Raw genomic sequence first — 13,588 nt, 5'->3', positions numbered from 1 at the left:
TCCACCTCCCAGGCTCAAGTGATTCTCCTGCCTCAGCCTCCTGAGTAGCTGGGATTACAGGTGCCTGCCACCACACTCGGCTAATTTTTGCATTTTTAGTAGAGATGAGGTTTCACTATGTTGGCCAGGCTGGTCTCGAACTCCTGAGCTCCAGTGATCCACCCGCCTCAGCCTCCCAAAGTGCTGTGATTACAGGCGTGAGCCACTGTGCCCGGCCCCAACAGATGTTTTTCTGTGACCCAGCAGTATAGTCTTGGGCCCATAGGTGGCAACTGGTGATAGTACTGACAGAACATGACAATTAAGGATGAAAGGAAACAAACTTAGTGGGTACTTGCAAGGAAAGTTCTTCTCCATCTATTAGAATGACACCAGTCCATTCATTTAGAGTAGTTAGTATAGAGACAGCTCTTGGCTTTTGTAAAGGGGACAGGGCCATATACCATGCATGTTACCCAGGGGATGAAGTGTCAGAAGCTGTGGTTAAAGTAATTTGATTGAGAGTACACCATATTAGAGAGCTCACCACTGTACCATGGGGTATGCATGTTTCCCCTGACCATTTATAGCGAGTGATTGGGGGCCAGTATTCAATAAGATCAATGGGAACCATGCTAACTGTTGAGGCTATTCCCCCCTCTCTGGCAGGAAATAGCCTATCCAGCCTAGGTGTATTTGCCATTCTAAGCCCCAGTACACTATCCCCTCCCCTGGTAGAATGTCTGTCAGTATCTTCATGCAGAAAATATGGTGGATGTCAACCAGATCTGAAAGCAAAGCAGTTCCCTTATGTGAACAACAGTAGGCTTGGGGAATGGTGGTCCCAAACTATTGTATGGGGCAGGCACCTCATCCCTTTGGCTGAAGTTAAAGAAATAAGGGCTTCAGATCACATATTTATCCACCTTTGCAAGGTGGGTGTCTCTAGGAAAGGTTGAATTTGTGCTTTTTTTTTTTTAACTTTCAGGTTCAGTGGTACATGTGCAGGTTTCTTATATAGGTAAATTGCATGTCACAGGAGTTTGGTGTACAGATTATATCATCATCCAGGCAAGAAGCTTAGTACCTTGTAGGTAGTGTTTTGATCCTCCCTCCCTCCACCCTCAAGTAGGCCCTGGTGTCTGTTGTTCCCTTCTTTGTGTCCATGTGTACTCAGTGTTTAGCTCCCATTTACAAGTGAGAGTGTGCGGTATTTGGTTTTCTGTTCCTGCGTTAGTTTGCCCTGACCATTTATAGTGGGTGATCATGGGTCTAGTATTCAAGAGGATAAATGGGAACCACTCTAACTGTTGAAAATATTTCTCCATCTATGGCAGGAAAAAGTGTATCCCGCCTGGGGGTATTTGTCATTCTAAGCCCCAGTGCAGTGTCCTCTCCCCGATAGAGTATCTGTCATTGTCATCATGCGCAAAATATGCTGGTTGTCACCCAGGTTTGGGAGCAAAGCAGTCTTCTCAGTTACCCATATGCAAACAGTGGTAGGCTAGGGGCATGGTGGTCCTAACCAGTCATATGGAGCAAGCATCCCCACTTTGGCTGAAGTTAAATAAATAAAGCCTGCAGATAACACATGCATCCACTCTAGTAAAGTAGGTGATAGGTGATATGGTTTGGATCTGTGTCTCCACCAAATCTCATGTCCAATTGTAATCTCCAGTGTTGGAGGTGGGGCCTGGTGGGAGGTGATTGGATCAAGGGGATGGGTTGCTCAGGAATGATTTAACCCCACCCCCTTCATGTGAGTGAGCTCTTGTGAGACCTGTTTGCTTAAAAGCGTGTGGCACCTCCTTCTTCTCTCTCTCTTGCTCCTGCTCCTGCCATGTGAGATGCTTGTGCCCCCTTTGCCTTCCACCATGATCAGAAGCTTCCAGAGGCCTCCCTCAAAGCAGAAGCTGCTATGCTTCCTGTATAGCCTGCAGAACGGTGAGCCAATGAATCCTTTTTCTAGTTACCCAGTCTCAGGTATTTTTTTTTGAGATGGAGTCTCCCTCTGTCGCCTAGGCTGGAGTGCAGTGGTGCGATCTTGGTTCACAGCAACCTCCACCTCCCGCGTTCAAGAGATTCTCCTGCCTCAGCCTCCTGAGTAGCTGGAATTACAGGTGCACTCCACCACACCCAGCTAATTTTTTGTATTTTTAGTAGAGACGGGGTTTCACCATGTTGGCCAGCTGGTCTTGAATACCTGACCTCGTGATCCACCCGTCTCAGCCTCCGAAAGTGCCGGGATTACAGGCGTAAACCACCATGCCCGGCCTGTCTCAGGTATTTCTTAATAGCAATGTGAGAACGGATTAATACTGTAGGTTTCCCTAGGAAACTTTTTTTTTTTGAGACAGAGTCTTGCTCTGTCACTCAGACTAGAGTGCAGTGGTATGCTCTCAGCTCACTGCAACCTCCGCCTCCCAGGTTCAAGTGATTCTCCTGCCTCAGCCTCCCGAGTAGCTGGGATTACAGGTGCATGCTATCACACCCGGCTAATTTTTGTATTTTTCAATTAGAGATGGGGTTTCGCCATATTGGCCAGGCTAGTCTCAAATTCCTGACCTCAAGTGATCCTCCCACCTTGGCCTCCCAAAGTGCTGGGATTACAAGTGTGAGCCACCATGCCCGGCCTCCCCAGGAAACTTTGAATTTGTGCTTTCAGAAGACCAGTTTTCCTTTTTGTTAACCCTGATGTTTGGAGGTTACATGGGAGATGAAAGTACCATGATCTGTTGTGTTTCCTGGCCCAGTCCTGCACATCATGTCCAGCAAAATGGATCTTTTGGTTACTGTCAATGTGTCAAGGATATCCATTCATAGTACTGAGAGCCTCTAAACCTTTAATAGTACTGGCTTGATTAGCTCACTTACAAGGACAAACTTACAGCAGTTCAGTAGCAGTATCTACACAGGCCAATACATACGTTTCATCTTGACTTAGAAAAAGAGGCCCTATATAATTCACTTGCTGATCTGTTTATAGGGTAGACAGCCCTATGAATGTGCCTTGCATAATACAGTATACAGTGTGGATGCAATCAAGAATGTGGTAGACTGGGTGCAGTGGCTCACACCTGTAATCCCAACACTTTGGGAGGCCAAGGTGGATGCATCACAAGGTCAGGAGATCGAGACCATCCTGGCTAACACGGTGAAACCCCGTCTCTAATAAAAATACAAAAAATTAGCCAGGCATGATGGCACGCACCTGTAGTCCTAGCTACTCAGGAGGCTGAGGCAGGAGAATCACTTGAACCTGGGAGGCAGAGGTTGCAGTGAGCAGAGATCATGCCACTGCACTCTAGCCTGGGCAGCAGAGCAATTCTCCATCTCGGAAAAAAAAAATGTGATAAACATTTGTATTAGTCCATTTCCACACTGGTATAAAGAATTACCTGAGACTGCATAATTTATAACGGAAAGAAGCTCAATTGACTCACAGCTCCACTTGGCTGGGGAGGCCTCAGGAAACTTACAATCACGGCAAAAGGTGAAGGGGAAGCAAAGACCTTCTTCACATGGTGGCAGGAGGGAAAGAGAGCAAGGAGGGAACTGCCAAACACCTTTAAACCATCATATCTCATGAGAACTCACCCACTATCATGAGAACACCATGGAGGAAACCACCCCCATAATCCAGTCACCTCCCTAACATGTGGGAATTACCATTTGACATGAGATTTGGGTGGGGACACAAAGCTAAACCATATCAACATTTTTAACAGCTATTGGGAGGTTGCTATATTTTAAGGGCAATCCTGCCTTCTTGGCTATTTCCCAGCCTACTCTTGCACTTCTATGACTGCTTTTGTTATGTACCCAGGTCTCTCTTCGTTGGCTTGGGACAGCACAATGCCTCTAATTGTTCTTAGAGTGTCAGCTTCTATATTTCCTGGAACTGAGTCCTATTGGGTACCATTACATGACGTGCCAACTCTTTGATCAGCTGCGGGGTGTTGCCACTTCTCTATATGTCTTGCCACATGTTTATGCCTTATATGGGTTTGTGCATAAACATTCATTTTTTTTTGTTCCCACTGGGTTAGCCATATAATTAGGCCTTTGAATGTAGCCCAGCTATCAGTGCAAAGAGCCAGGGACCAGGGCTTATGTGTGATTATTAACCAAGCAGCTGGCAACTCAGCCCATTGTGGTTGGGTACTTACATCAACCCAGATTGTATCAGTTTGTGGTCACATAGCAACAGCGGTCCCAGTACAGGAGCTTCCCTTGCTGAAGCCATCTGTATACCAAGCATAGTCAGGGATGCACTCCTTTTCTTATTGTGCTAGGCACCGGAGTAGGAAGGGATAAAGAGGTTGGTTGCTCACATGTAACAAGGCCTAACACAGCATGCAATTCTGGCCTTAAGGGATTGGTTACCAGGCCACTTCATTGTTGCAAATAGGCATGCCATTTATTCAAAGTAGATGTTTGAGATTTAAAATGAGGTGGGTGATTTAAATAATCCTTCTATCTATCCCTTGATTGGTAGACTGGTTCTCACAGTCATGGGAAGGGCCTTTGCTAATGATTCTGCCTGCTGTAAAGCATTAAACACTGCTAGCCCTTGTTCAATGGGAGAGTATTGATAGGGACAGGAGGCAGAGAAATTCTAGGCAGAAAAGGGGTGGAGTTCCTGTCGAGGGCCCTGCCTTCAAGCCTGAAACCACAGCCCAAAGTGAGAACTTTACATCTCCATTTTCCTGCTCAAATGTTGCCTTTTCCAAAACCACCCCTGGCCCACCCTGCTCCCCATCCTGTACCCATAAAAAACCCAGGCTTCACTGGCAGAGAGAAGAGAAGGGGAGAAGAAAAGAAGCAGCTGAACATTGGAGAGAAGCAGTTTGACTTCAGAGGGATGGCTTGAAGGCAGGACTTTGGAGAATAGTCTGGCCGAAGATGGCCAGATTTCAGGGAAGAATACCCTCCCACTGCTTCCTCTTTCGAGCTCCTCTTCCTGTTCACAGCCCACTTCCATCAGCAATAAAATCCCCCGCATTTGCTATCCTTCAATTCGTTTGTGCAATCTGATTTTTCCTGGACGCTGGACAAGAGCTTGGGATACAAAGGGCTGTCATACTAACTCCCTGCCCTCACGAAAAGGCAGAGGGTCCACTGAGCTGTTAAACACTTACTTAAGCCATCTGCAGACAGTAAAGCTAAAAGAGTTCACTTTAACACATGGCCTCTGGGGCTTTGGGGGCCACAGGTGGCCCTTAGACGCTGCCTTGGGGCATGCACAGAGTGCATGGCTGACTCCTGCCAGCACCCAAAAGCACTTGCCCTGGCTCTTACACCTGCTCAACAGCATGCTCCCCATCCCACAAGGGGTTGAGAGCTATGGGCTGAGTAAGCAAGGCACTCGGTCATGAGGCCTATGAAGGGGTCAGGGAGAATTTCCTCTTTCAGTATCTGGATTTGTTCCTTTCCACAAATGTGACCAGAATCTTCAAGGGATTGATTTACCTTACTGTGGTTGCCATAAGGCCCAACTCTTGCCCACAGGAGTAGCGGTAACATCCAAAGTCATTGCTACTCCTTCTAAAGGGGTGCTTGAGGCTCTTTCCTGCTATACTGGCACTTTAGCCTGTTCAAAGCTCCCTGCTGTGATGTGCCCCAGTTTCAATGTGTCCTTTTCCTAATAAGTCCATATAGTGGCCTTAAACATTGGGCTAAGGGTGAGACAAATGCTCTCTAATATCCTAAAAAACCCACAAATGTTTGGATTTCTCTGCTGTTTTCAGAGTTGGAAGTTATTGGACTTTGTCCATTAATGCACCCAATATCAAAGGAATCTTACCCCACTATGTAACCCCTAAAACTTCACTGCGGGCCCTGGGCCCTGGATCTTCTGAAGGGTTGATTTCCTATTCTTGTTCCAGAAGATTGCACAATGCCCTGAGACTTTCCTAATACACATGAACATCTCAGAGGTTAACATCATACTATAAATATAAGACCAAAAAAGAGAAGTTGGGAGTGAGAGCAAAGACAAGTCTCTAGCTATCATCAGGTGACAAACTGTAGGAGTGTGAAATAGCCCTAGGGCAACACTTGAAGGGTACACTGGAAACGTTGCCAGGTAAAAGCAAATTCGTTTTGTGATTATTTGTACAGTAGAATGCAGAAAAAGGTATTAGCCAAATCTAAGGCAGTGTGATGTGTACCCAGGACAGACACGATGTGGTTGGCTACCTGAGTAATTTAAGAAACTGCAGCTTGTATAGCCAGGGTTACCTTGTTCAATTGCCGGTAACCCGCAGTCATCAGCCAGGAACAGTCTAGTTTGCATGCAGGCCAGATGGAACTGATAATTTTGCTTTGAGCTGGCCAGATAATAAGCACCTTTTAAGTTCCTCAATAGCGGCGCTTACTACAGCATGCTCCTCTGGGAATTTGTATTGTTTAACATTGACAGCCTGCCTAGGGCCAGAGAATTGTATGGGTTTCCATTTTGACCTCCTCTGAGAATACCTGTACTACACCCACCTTTAATCTGTACTCTCCCACTGAGGTTTACACAGTCTTACCTAACAGAATATCCATGCCTAAAATATTTTATGGAATAGAGGAAGTAGACACCATATATGGGGCAGGGGACACTTTCCCCCAACTGAGATGTATTAAAGTCCTTTTTACTGGGATCTTTTGTCCCCCATAACCATCAATGGCAGCACATTGACCAAGGGGTCTTTCTGAATGTGTACATGGATTAAAGTACATTCCGTCCCAGTATCTAGTAAGGCAATAGTCTTATTTCTCAGGACCAGCAAATGATGAGCTCAAAGTGGGGCTTCTGGTTGCCCCCTATTGGTCAAACATGGGATTAACCTCAGCCCTACTAATTTTGGAACCTGGGTGGGATCCACCCTGATAGGCTGGGGCATTGCAAGAAGGGGTCGAGTCTTCCTCTTCTGCAGGAGGGGCAGAAAGGAAGCAGTGAAATGGCTGTTCAGGCTGGAGTTTCCTCTATGAGGCTGCTAATACAGCAGTAGGTTGTCTATTTTTTATTGGGGTGTTTCTGCTCCCAGTAAATCATGCCACATTTACTTAATATGTGCTTCCTATCTCTATCCCTTTCCCTTTTTTCCCTCTTTCTTGCTGTGAGATTTTCTTTTTCCCTTTTGCTAGCCCTCATCGGGTTCCCAAGCTTACCCTATGCCTGGTTTGCTCAGTTTTTTTCCAAATTTGCAATGGCTTGTCCCACATCATACACACCTTGTTCCACTCCAGACCTGAATAAAGACAGCAAAGGGCCATAGCATTCTCTTGGTGCATGCTGTAGCAATTTCTTTTTCACCCTGGCAGTAAAAACTGCTCTATCAGGCTTGTCTCATTCCTAATTCCCAGAGAAGCCCCAGGGCCTATTTGATTGACCACCAGCAGGTAGTCCCTCATGGTAAATCTTTTTCATTAGGCCAAGCCTCTCTCATAGCTAGAATAATCCATTCCACAAGATTATTATTCCTGGGTTATAAAGGTGTCACTGCAGGGCTGGATGGGTAATGATGTTGCTCATTTTTCTCTGCTCGATCCCCAGCTAGAGAAAAACCCTGTGTCTCACAATTGGACCATCCAAGAGATCAGTGGTTCCTTAGGTGGTTGTTTAAACATCTTTGCAATCTTTACGAGTTCTGTCGCAGTGAGATAGTGATAGTGAGAGTGATATACCCTGATAGTGAGAGTCTCCTGGATTGGTCGACTCCCATTTTGCTGGAGTTGTTCAGCTTTCACTTTCCTGTACATGAGGGGCGAGCTTGCCAATGATCTTCATTCCCCTATCCAGCTATGACTTCTATGTCATTGGAATATTCCTCTCTGCAACATTCCCAGGGATTTCAAGTTTTCACATCTCAATCAGGCTTAGGTACGGCAGCTCTGATTTCTGGTAATTTCCATTTCATTTCTCCTATGCGGACCAATCTATCTACATGCTAAGGTTTTAATTATTGTTCTCTTGGTTGTCAATTTTCTTCATTATGTGAAATGCAAGGAGAGAAGTTGAAAGTCATGTGTCTTCTTCTCATTGCAATTCTTCCCCTAGCCATTTAGTTTTCGCTTCTGCTGCCAGCTGGGCCACCGATGCCAAATGAACAGCCCAGAGAAGTGGCTAGCCCACTGGATAGGTTATCCACCATCCTTCCCTACCACAGTGCACTATATGGCTTTCAGGTGATAATTCCTTTTGCGTTTTTGGGATGTCCCGTTACTCATGTGGAGGTCCACAAGCAACTAACAGAGGTGTAATACCACCCCACATAGATGTTGCTGGCCACCCTGGGATTTCACGCACAGTTGCTTCATTCCCCTTAGCCATTTCTTTTTTTTTTTTATCAGATAAATAATGTGCTGATGTTGTAACAAAGTTTGAGAGCGGCGCATCTCACATAAGCACATGAACACCCAATCATCATGCTTAGGAACCACAAAAGGATCAATGTTTTGGTTCTTCAGCTCCTGCCTGGCTCAGCAAATGTTCCACAATGGCTGGTATATGCAAACCCACCCCTAAAGCCTGAAGAACGAGGCTGACAGACCCAGTTTCTCAGAAAGACATTTTTTTTTTTTTTTTGAGATGGAGTCTTGCCCTATCGCCCAGGCTGGAGTGCAATCACACGATCTTGGCTCACTGCAACCTCCGCCTCCTGGGTTCAAGCAATTCTCCAGCCTCAGCCTCCCAAGTAACTGGGATTACAGGCACCTGCCACCATGCCTGGCTAATTTTTTGTATCTTTAGTTAGAGATGGGGTTTCACCATATTGGCCAGGCTGGTCTCGAACTCCTGACCTTGTGATCCACCCTCTTCAGCCTCCCAAAGTGCTGGGATTACAGGCATGAGCCACCGTGCCCAGCAAAAAAGAAATATTTGATAGGGGCTTAGGAATAGAAGCCATGTCTCAGGGAGCTCCAAGAGGGTGAAACCCTGCACCTGCTCATCAGAAAGTACCCTTTCTATAGCATGCTTTTAGAGTGAAGCCATGTCCAGCCAGACTGGTCTTAGACTTTCTTGCCAAAACTCTTGAAAACTAGGGAGGCCAGGCACAGTGGCTCATGCCTGCAATCTCAACACTTTGGGAGGCCGAGGCGGGTGGATCACTTGCGGTCTGGAGTTTGAGACCAGCCTGGCTAACATGGTGAAACGCGGTCTCTACTAAAAATGCAAAAATTAGCCGGGCGTGGTGGCAGGCACCTATAATCCCAGCTACTCAGAAGACTGAGGCAGGAGAATCGCTTGAACCCAGGAGGCAGAGGTTGCAGTGAGCCGAGATCATGCCACTGCACAATAGAGTGAGACTCTGTCAAAGAAAAAAAAAAAAAAAAAAAAAGAAGGAAAAAAGAAAGAAAACTAGGGAGGTTAAATAAGCATTGTTATTAAGGTTATCTGTAGTACAGGAATTGTTTAAAAACCTTGCTGCAGAATACCTCAATATGCAGGAGTCAAACACTGATCATGATGGTAGGTTTGCTTCAAGATGGCATCATTTTTGCCATGCAACTGGCTGTTTTCCTGCAGCTATATAGAACACACTTTACCTTTTTAAACCCTAAACTAAATAAAATGGTGAAACTCCTTAATTTCTGGGTGATCCCATAATCATGCACTCAGACGAATTCCCCCACCCTCTTCCATACATTATACCCAGGAAATCTAGAAAGCATGGACATTTGCAGTCAGGACTTTGGATACATTTACTGCAGACGGAAACCGGAGCATGGAATCATGGGAATCCACCTCCCAGGGCCCAGCACATTCACCCTGAGCTTGCACATGAAACAATAATGAACGAGATGTGTTACCTAAAGGGAATGGGATGGAACATGGTGGAAAGGAGGGGATGGGAAATAGGAGTGAGCAGGGACGAACACTTTTATTCTTTTGGTATGGTTTTGCCTCTTTTAGAAGCATAGTAATGTTTCACACATTCCAAAAGTAGATATAGGAAAGTGAGGAAGTGGGTGAAAACATAAATACATTAAAATAAACTAGGATTGGGGGAACCCAAAATGGAACATAAACAGAAACAAAGGAACCTAAGCATATTACAAATGAATAACATAACCTCACCTACAGGCATGGGGAAGAAAATAACTAAGTAACTTTGGGAAACAATTATTTTGACTGGATGCTATAAGACAAAAAGCAAAAACGACTGCACACAAATATTGTATTTTTTTATTTTGAGACAGAGTCTTGCTCTGTCACCCAGGCTGGAGTGCAGTGGCCTGATGTCGGCTTACTGCAACCTCTGCCTCCTGGGTTCAAGCTATTCTCTGCCTTAGCCTCCCAAGCAGCTGGGATTACAGGTGCCTGCCACCACACCCGGCTAATTTTTGTATTTTTAGTAGAGACGGGGTTTTACCATCTTGGCCAGGCTGATCTTGAGTTCCTGACCTCACGACCCACCCGCCTCGACCTTCCAAAGTGCTGAGATTACAGTTGTGAGCCACTGTGCCTGGCCTATTCTTATTTTTTAAATAAAGATGGAGTCTCTCTGTGTTGCCCAGGCTGATCTTGAACTCCTGGGCTCAAGTGATCCTCCTGCCTCGGCCTCCCAAAGTGCTGGGATTACAGGCACAAGTCATCATGCTCAGCCAAATGTTGTACTTTAGTTAGTGATTTGTTTATTTATTTTTTTACACAGGGGTATGGTTAGGAATTCTGAGACTATGTGTATATGAGGATTGAGCAAATGAGTAAAATATAGATAGTGAGAGCCATGTTTCTCACTGTCTGAGAAAGGCATTGCAAATCTGGAAAGGAGGTAAGGCTAGAATAATCCTGAGACCTTGGACTGGAATCAGAGATGTCAGTGTGAACCCAAGATACATTCTGCAAAACAACCTGCCTATGTCCTTCAAACAAGGCCAATGTCATAAAAGATGAAGAAAGTACAGATTAAGGGAGACTGAGGATATGAGGCAGGTAAATGCAAAGCATAATCCGGACTGGATCCAGGAACAGAAAAAAAGTCTTCTTTTGCTGTAAAGGGCATTATTGGGACTACCGGCACATTTTAAATGGTGTTTTTTTGGTTTGTTTTTGTTTTGTTCTACTTTTTTGAAACAGTTTCACTCTCATCACCCAGGCTGGAGTGCAGTGGCTTGATCCCGCCTCACTGTAACCTCTGCCTCCCAGGTTCTAGAGATTCTCCTGCCCCAGCCTCCCAAGCAGCTGGGATCACAGGTGCCCACTACCACACCCAGCTAATTTTTGTGTTTTTAGTAGAGACGGGGTTTCACTATGCAATCCAGGCTGGAACTCCTGACTTCAAGTGATCCACCCACCTCAGCCTCTCAAAGCGCTGGGATTGTAGTTGCAAGCCACTGTGCCTGGCCTGAAAAGGTTTATAGATTAGTGTTGTATTAATGTTAATTGCTTGACTTTGATTATTATATTGTGGTTATGTTTTCTTTGTTTTTCTTTAGCGAAAACACACTAGTATTTAGGGACATTTACTGTTTTCCTTTCCTTCCTTCCTTTTTTTTTTTTGAGACAGAGTCTCACTCTGTTGCCCAGACTGGAATGCGGAGTTGTGATCTCGGCTTACTGCATCCTCCGCTTCCTGGGCTCAAGTGGTTCCCCTGCCTAAGCCTCCTGAGTAGCTGGGACCACAGGTGTGTGCCACTATACCTGGCTAATTTTTTGTATTTTTGGTAGAGATAAAATTTTGCCATGTTGCCCAGGCTGGTCTCCTGAGCTCAAGTGATCCTCCCACCTTGACCTCCCAAAGTGCTGGGATTATAGGCATAAACCACATTCCCAGCTGATGTTTACTTTTAAATAATTCAGAAAAAATTCTATCAATCGCTCTATCATATATACATACATACATATGTACATATATGTTATATATATGTAAAGAAAATGGGGTAAAATAATCACATTTGGGGAGTCTGGATGAAGGGTGTGTGGGAGCTCTCTGTACTATTTTTGTAACTTTTGCTGTAAGTGTGAAATGATTGCCAAATAGAGCATTAACATAAATGCAGATTATTGGATCTCATCCTTGAGTTATTGGATCAGAAGCTCTGGGTCTAGAATCCAGGAGTATGTATGAAGAGCATTACTTACTGCATCAACAATTTTTGTAAAAATTATTTTATTTATTATTATTATGATTTTTACATTTTTTGTAGAGATGGGGTCTTGCTGTGTTGCCCAGGCTGGTCTCCAATTCCTGGGCTCAAGTTATCCTCCTGTCTTGGGCTCCCAAAATGTTGGAATTCCAGGCGTGAGCCCCTGTGCTCTGCCCAAACATTTTATTTTTAAAAATTCCTGTGGACGTGTCTAGATAGAAGCATCAGAAAATTATTGAGAAGGGCTTTGATCATCATGAAAATTCTTAGCTTCCCGAGGTCCTGTCATACATAGTTTCCCACATATTTGTGCAAAATCTTAAAGATGTACATAGCTACTGTATTAGTCTGCTCAGATTGCCTTGGCAAAATACCATAGATAGATGGCTTAAACAATAGAAATTTATTTTTTCACAGTTCTGGAGGCTGGAAAGTCCAAGATCAAGGTTGCAGAAAGGTTTGGTTTCTGGTGAAGTCTCTCTTTCTGGCTTGCGGATGGCTGCCTTCATGCTGTGTCAGCACACAGCGGCGAGAGAATCTCATGTCTCTTGTCTCCAATCAGGGCTCCACTTTCCGACATCACTAACCTTAATCATCTCCTTAAAGGCCGTATCTCCCATGCAGTCTTGTAGGGTGTTAGGGCTTCAACATACAAATTTTGAGGGAACACAGTTCAGTCCACAGAGGCTACTACATGACACTAATGAAGTCTAGACATGGTTGTGGCTTTAGTTAGGGCTACACAGCAGATTATATGTCCTCTCTTCTCCACATTGAATCTGGACCTTGGGTCAGATTTTTACCATCTATGGTCTTCAGATTTGAGCCTTGATCTTGGTCCTCCGTTAACTCTTTCACCTTCACTGCCACTCAGGTCTGAGCTTGCACCTGGTTCTCTGTTCAGTTTTTTCTGCTTCTTTTTTTTTTGAGATGGATTTTCACTCTGTCACCGAGGCTGGAGTGCAGTGGGGCAATCTCAGCTCACTGCAACCTCCCCCTCCTGGGTTCAAGTGAGTCTCTTGCCTCAGTGTCCCGTGTACCTAGGATTATAGGCATGTACCACCATGCCTGGATAATTTTCATATTTTTAATAGAGACAGGGTTTCACCATGTTGGCTAGACTGGTCTCAAACTCCTGACCCCAAGTGATTTGCCTTGGCCTCCCAAAGTCCTGGGATTACAGGCATGAGCCACTGTGCCCAGCCTGTTCAGTTTTCTCTTTATGCCTACTTCCGTTAATGCTTCTGTCCCTAATGCCGCAGTTGTTGGGGCGCCTAACTTAGGTCTCTGTTAACTATTTCACCATCAACTCATTTTTAGCATGAAAACCAAACCTGACTTCTTTTTATTTTTTCCTCCATTAATGCCTCTTCTGATTTGTGAATTAAATCCAGGTTTCTTAACACCATTAGTTTTCCCACTCTGATTTATATATTAAACCTAGAGCTTAGTCATAGATTTTAGCATTAATGTTCCCATTTTTGACATTGAATCTGGTGGCTGCTATTTTTTTTTTTTTTTAGGA

At 44.8% G+C, this 13,588-nt stretch overlaps 1 non-coding gene across 1 annotated transcript; it reads right to left on the bottom strand.

Moving 5' to 3' along the window:
* Positions 1-8,316: 8,316 nt before the first annotated feature.
* LOC118150840 (small nucleolar RNA U13) lies at positions 8,317-8,420 on the bottom strand. Its single transcript, XR_004738971.1, has one exon. It is a non-coding gene; the product is annotated as a small nucleolar RNA U13 (small nucleolar RNA).
* Positions 8,421-13,588: the final 5,168 nt, after the last annotated feature.

This window comes from Callithrix jacchus, chromosome X (genome assembly GCF_049354715.1).
Source record: "Callithrix jacchus isolate 240 chromosome X, calJac240_pri, whole genome shotgun sequence".
NCBI classification, from domain to species: Eukaryota; Metazoa; Chordata; class Mammalia; order Primates; family Cebidae; genus Callithrix; species Callithrix jacchus.
The sequence above is the reverse complement of the archived record's forward strand: the minus strand, read 5'-3'. Positions and strand labels throughout refer to the sequence as shown.